At 46.8% G+C, this 12527-nt stretch overlaps 1 long non-coding RNA gene across 2 annotated transcripts in view; it reads right to left on the bottom strand.

The window, feature by feature from the left end:
* Positions 1 to 12527, bottom strand: part of LOC141085437 (uncharacterized) — a 76774-nt gene that overhangs the window by 33194 nt on the left and 31053 nt on the right. The window lies entirely within an intron of this gene.

The raw sequence follows: 12527 nt of genomic DNA, 5'->3' as shown, positions 1-12527 counted from the left end.
GCGCTCAGATATTCATTGGGCCTCACACAATCCAAAAGTGTCCAGTGTCCACAAGTGTGTGCAGAAATTCAAAATCTCCCTTATCCTCTAGTCACTTTGGTCACAGCTGTGCCATCGAGCCTGTCACATAGCGCTCAGATATTCATTGGGTCTCACACAATCCAAAAGTATCCAGTGTCCACAAGTGTGTGCAGAAATTCAAAATCTCCCTTATCCTCTAGTCACTTTGGTCACAGCTGTGCCATCGAGCCTGTCACATAGCGCTCAGATATTCATTGGGCCTCACACAATCCAAAAGTGTCCAGTGTCCACAAGTGTGTGCAGAAATTCAAAATCTCCCTTATCCTCTAGTCACTTTGGTCACAGCTGTGCCATCGAGCCTGTCACATAGCGCTCAGATATTCATTGGGCCTCACACAATCCAAAAGTGTCCAGTGTCCACAAGTGTGTGCAGAAATTCAAAATCTCCCTTATCCTCTAGTCACTTTGGTCACAGCTGTGCCATCGAGCCTGTCACATAGCGCTCAGATATTCATTGGGTCTCACACAATCCAAAAGTGTCCAGTGTCCACAAGTGTGTGCAGAAATTCAAAATCTCCCTTATCCTCTAGTCACTTTTGTCACAGCTGTGCCATCGAGCCTGTCACATAGCGCTCAGATATTCATTGGGTCTCACACAATCCAAAAGTGTCCAGTGTCCACAAGTGTGTGCAGAAATTCAAAATCTCCCTTATCCTCTCATCACTTTTGTCACAGCTGTGCCATCGAGCCTGTGACATAGCGCTCAGATATCAGTGGGCCTCACACAATCCAAAAGTGTCCAGTGTCCACAAGTGTGTGCAGAAATTCAAAATCTCCCTTATCCTCTAGTCACTTTTGTCACAGCTGTGCCATCGAGCCTGTGACATAGCGCTCAGATATCAGTGGGCCTCACACAATCCAAAAGTGTCCAGTGTCCACAAGTGTCTGCAGAAATTCAAAATCTCCCTTATCCTCTAGTCACTTTGGTCACAGCTGTGCCATCGAGCCTGTCACATAGCGCTCAGATATTCATTGGGCCTCACACAATCCAAAAGTGTCCAGTGTCCACAAGTGTGTGTAGAAATTCAAAATCTCCCTTATCCTCTCGTCACTTTTGTCACAGCTGTGCCATCGAGCCTGTGACATAGCGCTCAGATATCAGTGGGCCTCACACAATCCAAAAGTGTCCAGTGTCCACAAGTGTGTGCAGAAATTCAAAATCTCCCTTATCCTCTAGTCACTTTGGTCACAGCTGTGCCATCGAGCCTGTCACATAGCGCTCAGATATCATTGGGCCTCACACAATCCAAAAGTGTCCAGTGTCCACAAGTGTGTGCAGAAATTCAAAATCTCCCTTATCCTCTAGTCACCTTGGTCACAGCTGTGCCATCGAGCCTGTCACATAGTGCTCAGATATTCATTGGGTCTCACACAATCCAAAAGTGTCCAGTGTCCACAAGTGTGTGCAGAAATTCAAAATCTCCCTTATCCTCTAGTCACCTTGGTCACAGCTGTGCCATCGAGCCTGTCACATAGTGCTCAGATATTCATTGGGTCTCACCCAATCCAAAAGTGTCCAGTGTCCACAAGTGTCTGCAGAAATTCAAAATCTCTCTTATCCTCTCGTCACTTTTGTCACAGCTATGCCATCGAGCCTGTGACATAGCGCTCAGATATCAGTGGGCCTCACACAATCCAAAAGTGTCCAGTGTACACAAGTGTCTGCAGAAATTCAAAATCTCCCTTATCCTCTCGTCACTTTTGTCACAGCTGTGCCATCGAGCCTGTGACATAGCGCTCAGATATCAGTGGCCCTTACACAATCCAAAAGTGTCCACAAGTGTCTGCAGAAATTTAAAATCTCCCTTATCCTCTAGTCACTTTGGTCACAGCTGTGCCATCGAGCCTGTCACATATCGCTCAGATATTCATTGGGCCTCACACAATCCAAAAGTGTCCAGTGTCCACAAGTGTGTGCAGAAATTCAAAATCTCCCTTATCCTCTAGTCACTTTGGTCACAGCTGTGCCATCGAGCCTGTCACATAGCGCTCAGATATTCATTGGGCCTCACACAATCCAAAAGTGTCCAGTGTCCACAAGTGTGTGCAGAAATTCAAAATCTCCCTTATCCTCTCGTCACTTTTGTCACAGCTGTGCCATCGAACTTGTGACATAGCGCTCAGATATCAGTGGGCCTCACACAATCCAAAAGTGTCCAGTGTCCACAAGTGTGTGCAGAATTTCAAAATCTCCCTTATCCTCTCGTCACTTTTGTCACAGCTGTGCCATCGAGCCTGTCACATAGCGCTCAGATATTCATTGGGTCTCACACAATCCAAAAGTGTCCAGTGTCCACAAGTGTGTGCAGAAATTCAAAATCTCCCTTATCCTCTCATCACTTTTGTCACAGCTGTGCCATCGAGCCTGTGACATAGCGCTCAGATATCAGTGGGCCTCACACAATCCAAAAGTGTCCAGTGTCCACAAGTGTGTGCAGAAATTCAAAATCTCCCTTATCCTCTAGTCACTTTTGTCACAGCTGTGCCATCGAGCCTGTGACATAGCGCTCAGATATCAGTGGGCCTCACACAATCCAAAAGTGTCCAGTGTCCACAAGTGTCTGCAGAAATTCAAAATCTCCCTTATCCTCTAGTCACTTTGGTCACAGCTGTGCCATCGAGCCTGTCACATTGCGCTCAGATATTCATTGGGCCTCACACAATCCAAAAGTGTCCAGTGTCCACAAGTGTGTGCAGAAATTCAAAATCTCCCTTATCCTCTCGTCACTTTTGTCACAGCTGTGCCATCGAGCCTGTCACATAGCGCTCAGATATCAGTGGGCCTCACACAATCCAAAAGTGTCCAGTGTCCACAAGTGTCTGCAGAAATTCAAAATCTCCCTTATCCTCTAGTCACGTTGGTCACAGCTGTGCCATCGAGCCTGTCACATAGCGCTCAGATATTCATTGGGCCTCACACAATCCAAAAGTGTCCAGTGTCCACAAGAGTGTGCAGAAATTCAAAATCTCCCTTATCCTCTCGTCACTTTTGTCACAGCTGTGCCATCGAGCCTGTGACATAGCGCTCAGATATCAGTGGGCCTCACACAATCCAAAAGTGTCCAGTGTCCACAAGTGTCTGCAGAAATTCAAAATCTCCCTTATCCTCTAGTCACTTTGGTCACAGCTGTGCCATCGAGCCTGTCACATAGCGCTCAGATATTCATTGGGCCTCACACAATCCAAAAGTGTCCAGTGTCCACAAGTGTGTGCAGAAATTCAAAAACTCCCTTATCCTCTAGTCACTTTGGTCACAGCTGTGCCATCGAGCCTGTCACATAGCGCTCAGATATTCATTGGGCCTCACACAATCCAAAAGTGTCCAGTGTCCACAAGTGTGTGCAGAAATTCAAAATCTCCCTTATCCTCTAGTCACTTTGGTCACAGCTGTGCCATCGAGCCTGTCACATAGCGCTCAGATAACATTGGGCCTCACACAATCCAAAAGTGTCCAGTGTCCACAAGTGTGTGCAGAAATTCAAAATCTCCCTTATCCTGTAGTCACTTTGGTCACAGCTGTGCCATCGAGCCTGTCACATAGTGCTCAGATATTCATTGGGTCTCACACAATCCAAAAGTGTCCAGTGTCCATAAGTGTGTGCAGAAATTCAAAATCTCCCTTATCCTCTCGTCACTTTTGTCACAGCTGTGCCATCGAGCTTGTGACATAGCGCTCAGATATCAGTGGGCCTCACACAATCCAAAAGTGTCCAGTGTCCACAAGTGTGTGCAGAAATTCAAAATCTCCCTTATCCTCTCGTCACTTTTGTCACAGCTGTGCCATCGAGCCTGTGACATAGCGCTCAGATATCAGTGGGCCTCACACAATCCAAAAGTGTCCAGTGTCCACAAGTGTCTGCAGAAATTCAAAATCTCCCTTATCCTCTAGTCACTTTGGTCACAGCTGTGCCATCGAGCCTGTCACATAGCGCTCAGATATTCATTGGGCCTCACACAATCCAAAAGTGTCCAGTGTCCACAAGTGTGTGCAGAAATTCAAAATCTCCCTTATCCTCTAGTCACTTTGGTCACAGCTGTGCCATCGAGCCTGTCACATAGCGCTCAGATATTCATTGGGCCTCACACAATCCAAAAGTGTCCAGTGTCCACAAGTGTGAGCAGAAATTCAAAATCTCCCTTATCCTCTAGTCACTTTGGTCACAGCTGTGCCATCGAGCCTGTCACATAGCGCTCAGATATTCATTGGGTCTAACACAATCCAAAAGTGTCCAGTGTCCACAAGTGTGTGCAGAAATTCAAAATCTCCCTTATCCTCTAGTCACTTTGGTCACAGCTGTGCCATCGAGCCTGTGACATAGCGCTTAGATATCAGTGGGCCTCACACAATCCAAAAGTGTCCAGTGTCCACAAGTGTGTGCAGAAATTCAAAATCTCCCTTATCCTCTAGTCACTTTGGTCACAGCTGTGCCATCGAGCCTGTCACATAGCGCTCAGATATTCTTTGGGCCTCACACAATCCAAAAGTGTCCAGTGTCCACAAGTGTGTGCAGAAATTCAAAATCTCCCTTATCCTCTAGTCACGTTGGTCACAGCTGTGCCATCGAGCCTGTCACATAGCGCTCAGATATTCATTGGGCCTCACACAATCCAAAAGTGTCCAGTGTCCACAAGTGTGTGCAGAAATTCAAAATCTCCCTTATCGTCTAGTCACTTTGGTCACAGCTGTGCCATCGAGCCTGTCACATAGCGCTCAGATATTCATTGGGCCTCACACAATCCAAAAGTGTCCAGTGTCCACAAGTGTGTGCAGAAATTCAAAATCTCCCTTATCCTCTAGTCACTTTGGACACAGCTGTGCCATCGAGCCTGTCACATAGCGCTCAGATATTCATTGGGCCTCACACAATCCAAAAGTGTCCAGTGTCCACAAGTGTGTGCAGAAATTCAAAATCTCCCTTATCCTCTAGTCACGTTGGTCACAGCTGTGCCATCGAGCCTGTCACATAGCGCTCAGATATTCATTGGGCCTCACACAATCCAAAAGTGTCCAGTGTCCACAAGTGTGTGCAGAAATTCAAAATCTCCCTTATCCTCTAGTCACGTTGGTCACAGCTGTGCCATCGAGCCTGTCACATAGCGCTCAGATATTCATTGGGCCTCACACAATCCAAAAGTGTCCAGTGTCCACAAGTGTGTGCAGAAATTCAAAATCTCCCTTATCCTCTAGTCACTTTGGTCACAGCTGTGCCATCGAGCCTGTCACATAGCGCTCAGATATTCATTGGGCCTCACACAATCCAAAAGTGTCCAGTGTCCACAAGTGTGTGCAGAAATTCAAAAACTCCCTTATCCTCTAGTCACTTTGGTCACAGCTGTGCCATCGAGTCTGTCACATAGCGCTCAGATATTCATTGGGCCTCACACAATCCAAAAGTGTCCAGTGTCCACAAGTGTGTGCAGAAATTCAAAATCTCCCTTATCCTCTAGTCACTTTGGTCACAGCTGTGCCATCGAGCCTGTCACATAGCGCTCAGATATTCATTGGTCTCACACAATCCAAAAGTGTCCAGTGTCCACAAGTGTGTGCAGAAATTCAAAAACTCCCTTATTCTCTAGTCACTTTGGTCACAGCTGTGCCATCGAGCCTGTCACATAGCGCTCAGATATTCATTGGGCCTCACACAATCCAAAAGTGTCCAGTGTCCACAAGTGTGTGCAGAAATTCAAAATCTCCCTTATCCTCTAGTAACTTTGGTCACAGCTGTGCCATCGAGCCTGTCACATAGCGCTCAGATATTCATTGGGTCTCACACAATCCAAAAGTGTCCAGTGTCCACAAGTGTGTGCAGAAATTCAAAATCTCCCTTATCCTCTAGTCACTTTGGTCACAGCTGTGCCATCGAGCCTGTCACATAGCGCTCAGATATTCATTGGGCCTCACACAATCCAAAAGTGTCCAGTGTCCACAAGTGTGTGCAGAAATTCAAAATCTCCCTTATCCTCTAGTCACTTTGGTCACAGCTGTGCCATCGAGCCTGTCACATAGCGCTCAGATATTCATTGGGCCTCACACAATCCAAAAGTGTCCAGTGTCCACAAGTGTGTGCAGAAATTCAAAATCTCCCTTATCCTCTAGTCACTTTGGTCACAGCGGTGCCATCGAGCCTGTCACATAGCGCTCAGATATTCATTGGGTCTCACACAATCCAAAAGTGTCCAGTGTCCACAAGTGTGTGCAGAAATTCAAAATCTCCCTTATCCTCTAGTCACTTTTGTCACAGCTGTGCCATCGAGCCTGTCACATAGCGCTCAGATATTCATTGGGTCTCACACAATCCAAAAGTGTCCAGTGTCCACAAGTGTGTGCAGAAATTCAAAATCTCCCTTATGCTCTCATCACTTTTGTCACAGCTGTGCCATCGAGCCTGTGACATAGCGCTCAGATATCAGTGGGCCTCACACAATCCAAAAGTGTCCAGTGTCCACAAGTGTGTGCAGAAATTCAAAATCTCCCTTATCCTCTAGTCACTTTTGTCACAGCTGTGCCATCGAGCCTGTGACATAGCGCTCAGATATCAGTGGGCCTCACACAATCCAAAAGTGTCCAGTGTCCACAAGTGTCTGCAGAAATTCAAAATCTCCCTTATCCTCTAGTCACTTTGGTCACAGCTGTGCCATCGAGCCTGTCACATAGCGCTCAGATATTCATTGGGCCTCACACAATCCAAAAGTGTCCAGTGTCCACAAGTGTGTGCAGAAATTCAAAATCTCCCTTATCCTCTCGTCACTTTTGTCACAGCTGTGCCATCGAGCCTGTCACATAGCGCTCAGATATCAGTGGGCCTCACACAATCCAAAAGTGTCCAGTGTCCACAAGTGTCTGCAGAAATTCAAAATCTCCCTTATTCTCTAGTCACTTTGGTCACAGCTGTGCCATCGAGCCTGTCAAATAGCGCTCAGATATTCATTGGGCCTCACACAATCCAAAAGTGTCCAGTGTCCACAAGTGTGTGCAGAAATTCAAAAACTCCCTTATCCTCTAGTCACTTTGGTCACAGCTGTGCCATCGAGCCTGTCACATAGCGCTCAGATGTTCATTGGGCCTCACACAATCCAAAAGTGTCCAGTGTCCACAAGTGTGTGCAGAAATTCAAAATCTCCCTTATCCTCTAGTCACTTTGGTCACAGCTGTGCCATCGAGCCTGTCACATAGCGCTCAGATATCATTGGGCCTCACACAATCCAAAAGTGTCCAGTGTCCACAAGTGTGCGCAGAAATTCAAAATCTCCCTTATCCTCTAGTCACCTTGGTCACAGCTGTGCCATCGAGCCTGTCACATAGTGCTCAGATATTCATTGGGTCTCACACAATCCAAAAGTGTCCAGTGTCCACAAGTGTGTGCAGAAATTCAAAATCTCCCTTATCCTCTCGTCACTTTTGTCACAGCTGTGCCATCGAGCTTGTGACATAGCGCTCAGATATCAGTGGGCCTCACACAATCCAAAAGTGTCCAGTGTCCACAAGTGTGTGCAGAATTTCAAAATCTCCCTTATCCTCTCGTCACTTTTGTCACAGCTGTGCCATCGAGCCTGTGACATAGCGCTCAGATATCAGTGGGCCTCACACAATCCAAAAGTGTCCAGTGCCAAAGTGTCTGCAGAAATTCAAAATCTCCGTTATCCTCTAGTCACTTTGGTCACAGCTGTGCCATCGAGCCTGTCACATAGCGCTCAGATATTCATTGGGCCTCACACAATCCAAAAGTGTCCAGTGTCCACAAGTGTGTGCAGAAATTCAAAATCTCCCTTATCCTCTAGTCACGTTGGTCACAGCTGTGCCATCGAGCCTGTCACATAGCCCTCAGATATTCATTGGGCCTCACACAATCCAAAAGTGTCCAGTGTCCACAAGTGTGTGCAGAAATTCAAAATCTCCCTTATCCTCTAGTCACTTTGGTCACAGCTGTGCCATCGAGCCTGTCACATAGCGCTCAGATATTCATTGGGCCTCACACAATCCAAAAGTGTCCAGTGTCCACAAGTGTGTGCAGAAATTCAAAATCTCCCTTATCCTCTAGTCACTTTGGTCACAGCTGTGCCATCGAGCCTGTCACATAGCGCTCAGATATTCATTGGGTCTCACACAATCCAAAAGTGTCCAGTGTCCACAAGTGTGTGCAGAAATTCAAAATCTCCCTTATCCTCTCGTCACTTTTGTCACAGCTGTGCCTTCGAGCCTGTGACATAGCGCTCAGATATCAGTGGGCCTCACACAATCCAAAAGTGTCCAGTGTCCACAAGTGTCTGCAGAAATTCAAAATCTCCCTTATCCTCTAGTCACTTTGGTCACAGCTGTGCCATCGAGCCTGTCACATAGCGCTCAGATATTCATTGGGCCTCACACAATCCAAAAGTGTCCAGTGTCCACAAGTGTGTGCAGAAATTCAAAATCTCCCTTATCCTCTAGTCACGTTGGTCACAGCTGTGCCATCGAGCCTGTCACATAGCGCTCAGATATTCATTGGGCCTCACACAATCCAAAAGTGTCCAGTGTCCACAAGTGTGTGCAGAAATTCAAAATCTCCCTTATCCTCTAGTCACTTTGGTCACAGCTGTGCCATCGAGCCTGTCACATAGCGCTCAGATATTCATTGGGCCTCACACAATCCAAAAGTGTCCAGTGTCCACAAGTGTGTGCAGAAATTCAAAATCTCCCTTATCCTCTAGTCACTTTGGTCACAGCTGTGCCATCGAGCCTGTCACATAGCGCTCAGATATTCATTGGGTCTCACACAATCCAAAAGTGTCCAGTGTCCACAAGTGTGTGCAGAAATTCAAAATCTCCCTTATCCTCTCGTCACTTTTGTCACAGCTGTGCCATCGAGCCTGTGACATAGGGCTCAGATATCAGTGGGCCTCACACAATCCAAAAGTGTCCAGTGTCCACAAGTGTCTGCAGAAATTCAAAATCTCCCTTATCCTCTAGTCATTTTGGTCACAGCTGTGCCATCGAGCCTGTCACATAGCGCTCAGATATTCATTGGGCCTCACACAATCCAAAAGTGTTCAGTGTCCACAAGTGTGTGCAGAAATTCAAAAACTCCCTTATCCTCTCGTCACTTTTGTCACAGCTGTGCCATCGAGCCTGTGACATAGCGCTCAGATATCAGTGGGCCTCACACAATCCAAAAGTGTCCAGTGTCCACAAGTGTCTGCAGAAATTCAAAATCTCCCTTATCCTCTAGTCACTTTGGTCACAGCTGTGCCATCGAGCCTGTCACATAGCGCTCAGATATTCATTGGGCCTCACACAATCCAAAAGTGTCCAGTGTCCACAAGTGTGTGCAGAAATTCAAAATCTCCCTTATCCTCTAGTCACGTTGGTCACAGCTGTGCCATCGAGCCTGTCACATAGCGCTCAGATATTCATTGGGCCTCACACAATCCAAAAGTGTCCAGTGTCCACAAGTGTGTGCAGAAATTCAAAATCTCCCTTATCCTCTAGTCACTTTGGTCACAGCTGTGCCATCGAGCCTGTCACATAGCGCTCAGATATTCATTGGGCCTCACACAATCCAAAAGTGTCCAGTGTCCACAAGTGCGTGCAGAAATTCAAAATCTCCCTTATCCTCTAGTCACTTTGGTCACAGCTGTGCCATCGAGCCTGTCACATAGCGCTCAGATATTCATTGGGTCTCACACAATCCAAAAGTGTCCAGTGTCCACAAGTGTGTGCAGAAATTCAAAATCTCCCTTATCCTCTCGTCACTTTTGTCACAGCTGTGCCATCGAGCCTGTGACATAGGGCTCAGATATCAGTGGGCCTCACACAATCCAAAAGTGTCCAGTGTCCACAAGTGTCTGCAGAAATTCAAAATCTCCCTTATCCTCTAGTCATTTTGGTCACAGCTGTGCCATCGAGCCTGTCACATAGCGCTCAGATATTCATTGGGCCTCACACAATCCAAAAGTGTTCAGTGTCCACAAGTGTGTGCAGAAATTCAAAAACTCCCTTATCCTCTAGTCACTTTGGTCACAGCTGTGCCATCGAGTCTGTCACATAGCGCTCAGTTATTCATTGGGCCTCACACAATCCAAAAGTGTCCAGTGTCCACAAGTGTGTGCAGAAATTCAAAATCTCCCTTATCCTCTAGTCACTTTGGTCACAGCTGTGCCATCGAGCCTGTCACATAGCGCTCAGATATTCATTGGTCTCACACAATCCAAAAGTGTCCAGTGTCCACAAGTGTGTGCAGAAATTCAAAAACTCCCTTATCCTCTAGTCACTTTGGTCACAGCTGTGCCATCGAGCCTGTCACATAGCGCTCAGATATTCATTGGGCCTCACACAATCCAAAAGTGTCCAGTGTCCACAAGTGTGTGCAGAAATTCAAAATCTCCCTTATCCTCTAGTCACTTTGGTCACAGCTGTGCCATCGAGCCTGTCACATAGCGCTCAGATATTCATTGGGTCTCACACAATCCAAAAGTGTCCAGTGTCCACAAGTGTGTGCAGAAATTCAAAATCTCCCTTATCCTCTCGTCACTTTTGTCACAGCTGTGCCATCGAGCCTGTGACATAGGGCTCAGATATCAGTGGGCCTCACACAATCCAAAAGTGTCCAGTGTCCACAAGTGTCTGCAGAAATTCAAAATCTCCCTTATCCTCTAGTCATTTTGGTCACAGCTGTGCCATCGAGCCTGTCACATAGCGCTCAGATATTCATTGGGCCTCACACAATCCAAAAGTGTTCAGTGTCCACAAGTGTGTGCAGAAATTCAAAAACTCCCTTATCCTCTAGTCACTTTGGTCACAGCTGTGCCATCGAGTCTGTCACATAGCGCTCAGATATTCATTGGGCCTCACACAATCCAAAAGTGTCCAGTGTCCACAAGTGTGTGCAGAAATTCAAAATCTCCCTTATCCTCTAGTCACTTTGGTCACAGCTGTGCCATCGAGCCTGTCACATAGCGCTCAGATATTCATTGGTCTCACACAATCCAAAAGTGTCCAGTGTCCACAAGTGTGTGCAGAAATTCAAAAACTCCCTTATCCTCTAGTCACTTTGGTCACAGCTGTGCCATCGAGCCTGTCACATAGCGCTCAGATATTCATTGGGCCTCACACAATCCAAAAGTGTCCAGTGTCCACAAGTGTCTGCAGAAATTTAAAATCTCCCTTATCCTCTAGTCACTTTGGTCACAGCTGTGCCATCGAGCCTGTCACATAGCGCTCAGATATTCATTGGGCCTCACACAATCCAAAAGTGTCCAGTGTCCACAAGTGTGTGCAGAAATTCAAAATCTCCCTTATCCTCTCGTCACTTTTGTCACAGCTGTGCCATCGAGCCTGTCACATAGCGCTCAGATATCAGTGGGCCTCACACAATCCAAAAGTGTCCAGTGTCCACAAGTGTCTGCAGAAATTCAAAATCTCCCTTATCCTCTAGTCACGTTGGTCACAGCTGTGCCATCGAGCCTGTCACATAGCGCTCAGATATTCATTGGGCCTCACACAATCCAAAAGTGTCCAGTGTCCACAAGTGTGTGCAGAAATTCAAAATCTCCCTTATCTTCTCGTCACTTTTGTCACAGCTGTGCCATCGAGCCTGTGACATAGCGCTCAGATATCAGTGGGCCTCACACAATCCAAAAGTGTCCAGTGTCCACAAGTGTCTGCAGAAATTCAAAATCTCCCTTATCCTCTAGTCACTTTGGTCACAGCTGTGCCATCGGGGCCTGTCACATAGCGCTCAGATATTCATTGGGCCTCACACAATCCAAAAGTGTCCAGTGTCCACAAATGTGTGCAGAAATTCAAAAACTCCCTTATCCTCTAGTCACTTTGGTCACAGCTGTGCCATCGAGCCTGTCACATAGCGCTCCGATATTCATTGGGCCTCACACAATCCAAAAGTGTCCAGTGTCCACAAGTGTGTGCAGAAATTCAAAATCTCCCTTATCCTCTAGTCACTTTGGTCACAGCTGTGCCATCAAGCCTGTTACATAGCGCTCAGATAACATTGGGCCTCACACAATCCAAAAGTGTCCAGTGTCCACAAGTGTGTGCAGAAATTCAAAATCTCCCTTATCCTCTAGTCACTTTGGTCACAGCTGTGCCATCGAGCCTGTCACATAGTGCTCAGATATTCATTGGGTCTCACACAATCCAAAAGTGTCCAGTGTCCACAAGTGTGTGCAGAAATTCAAAATCTCCCTTATCCTCTCGTCACTTTTGTCACAGCTGTGCCATCGAGCTTGTGACATAGCGCTCAGATATCAGTGGGCCTCACACAATCCAAAAGTGTCCAGTGTCCACAAGTGTGTGCAGAAATTCAAAATCTCCCTTATCCTCTCGTCACTTTTGTCACAGCTGTGCCATCGAGCCTGTGACATAGCGCTCAGATATCAGTGGGCCTCACACAATCCAAAAGTGTCCAGTGTCCACAAGTGTCTGCAGAAATTCAAAATCTCCCTTATCCTCT

This window comes from Dendrobates tinctorius, unplaced genomic scaffold (assembly GCF_039654945.1).
Source record: "Dendrobates tinctorius isolate UK_male_01 unplaced genomic scaffold, ASM3965494v1 ptg000028l, whole genome shotgun sequence".
Classification (NCBI taxonomy): Eukaryota; Metazoa; Chordata; class Amphibia; order Anura; family Dendrobatidae; genus Dendrobates; species Dendrobates tinctorius.
The sequence above is the reverse complement of the archived record's forward strand: the minus strand, read 5'-3'. Positions and strand labels throughout refer to the sequence as shown.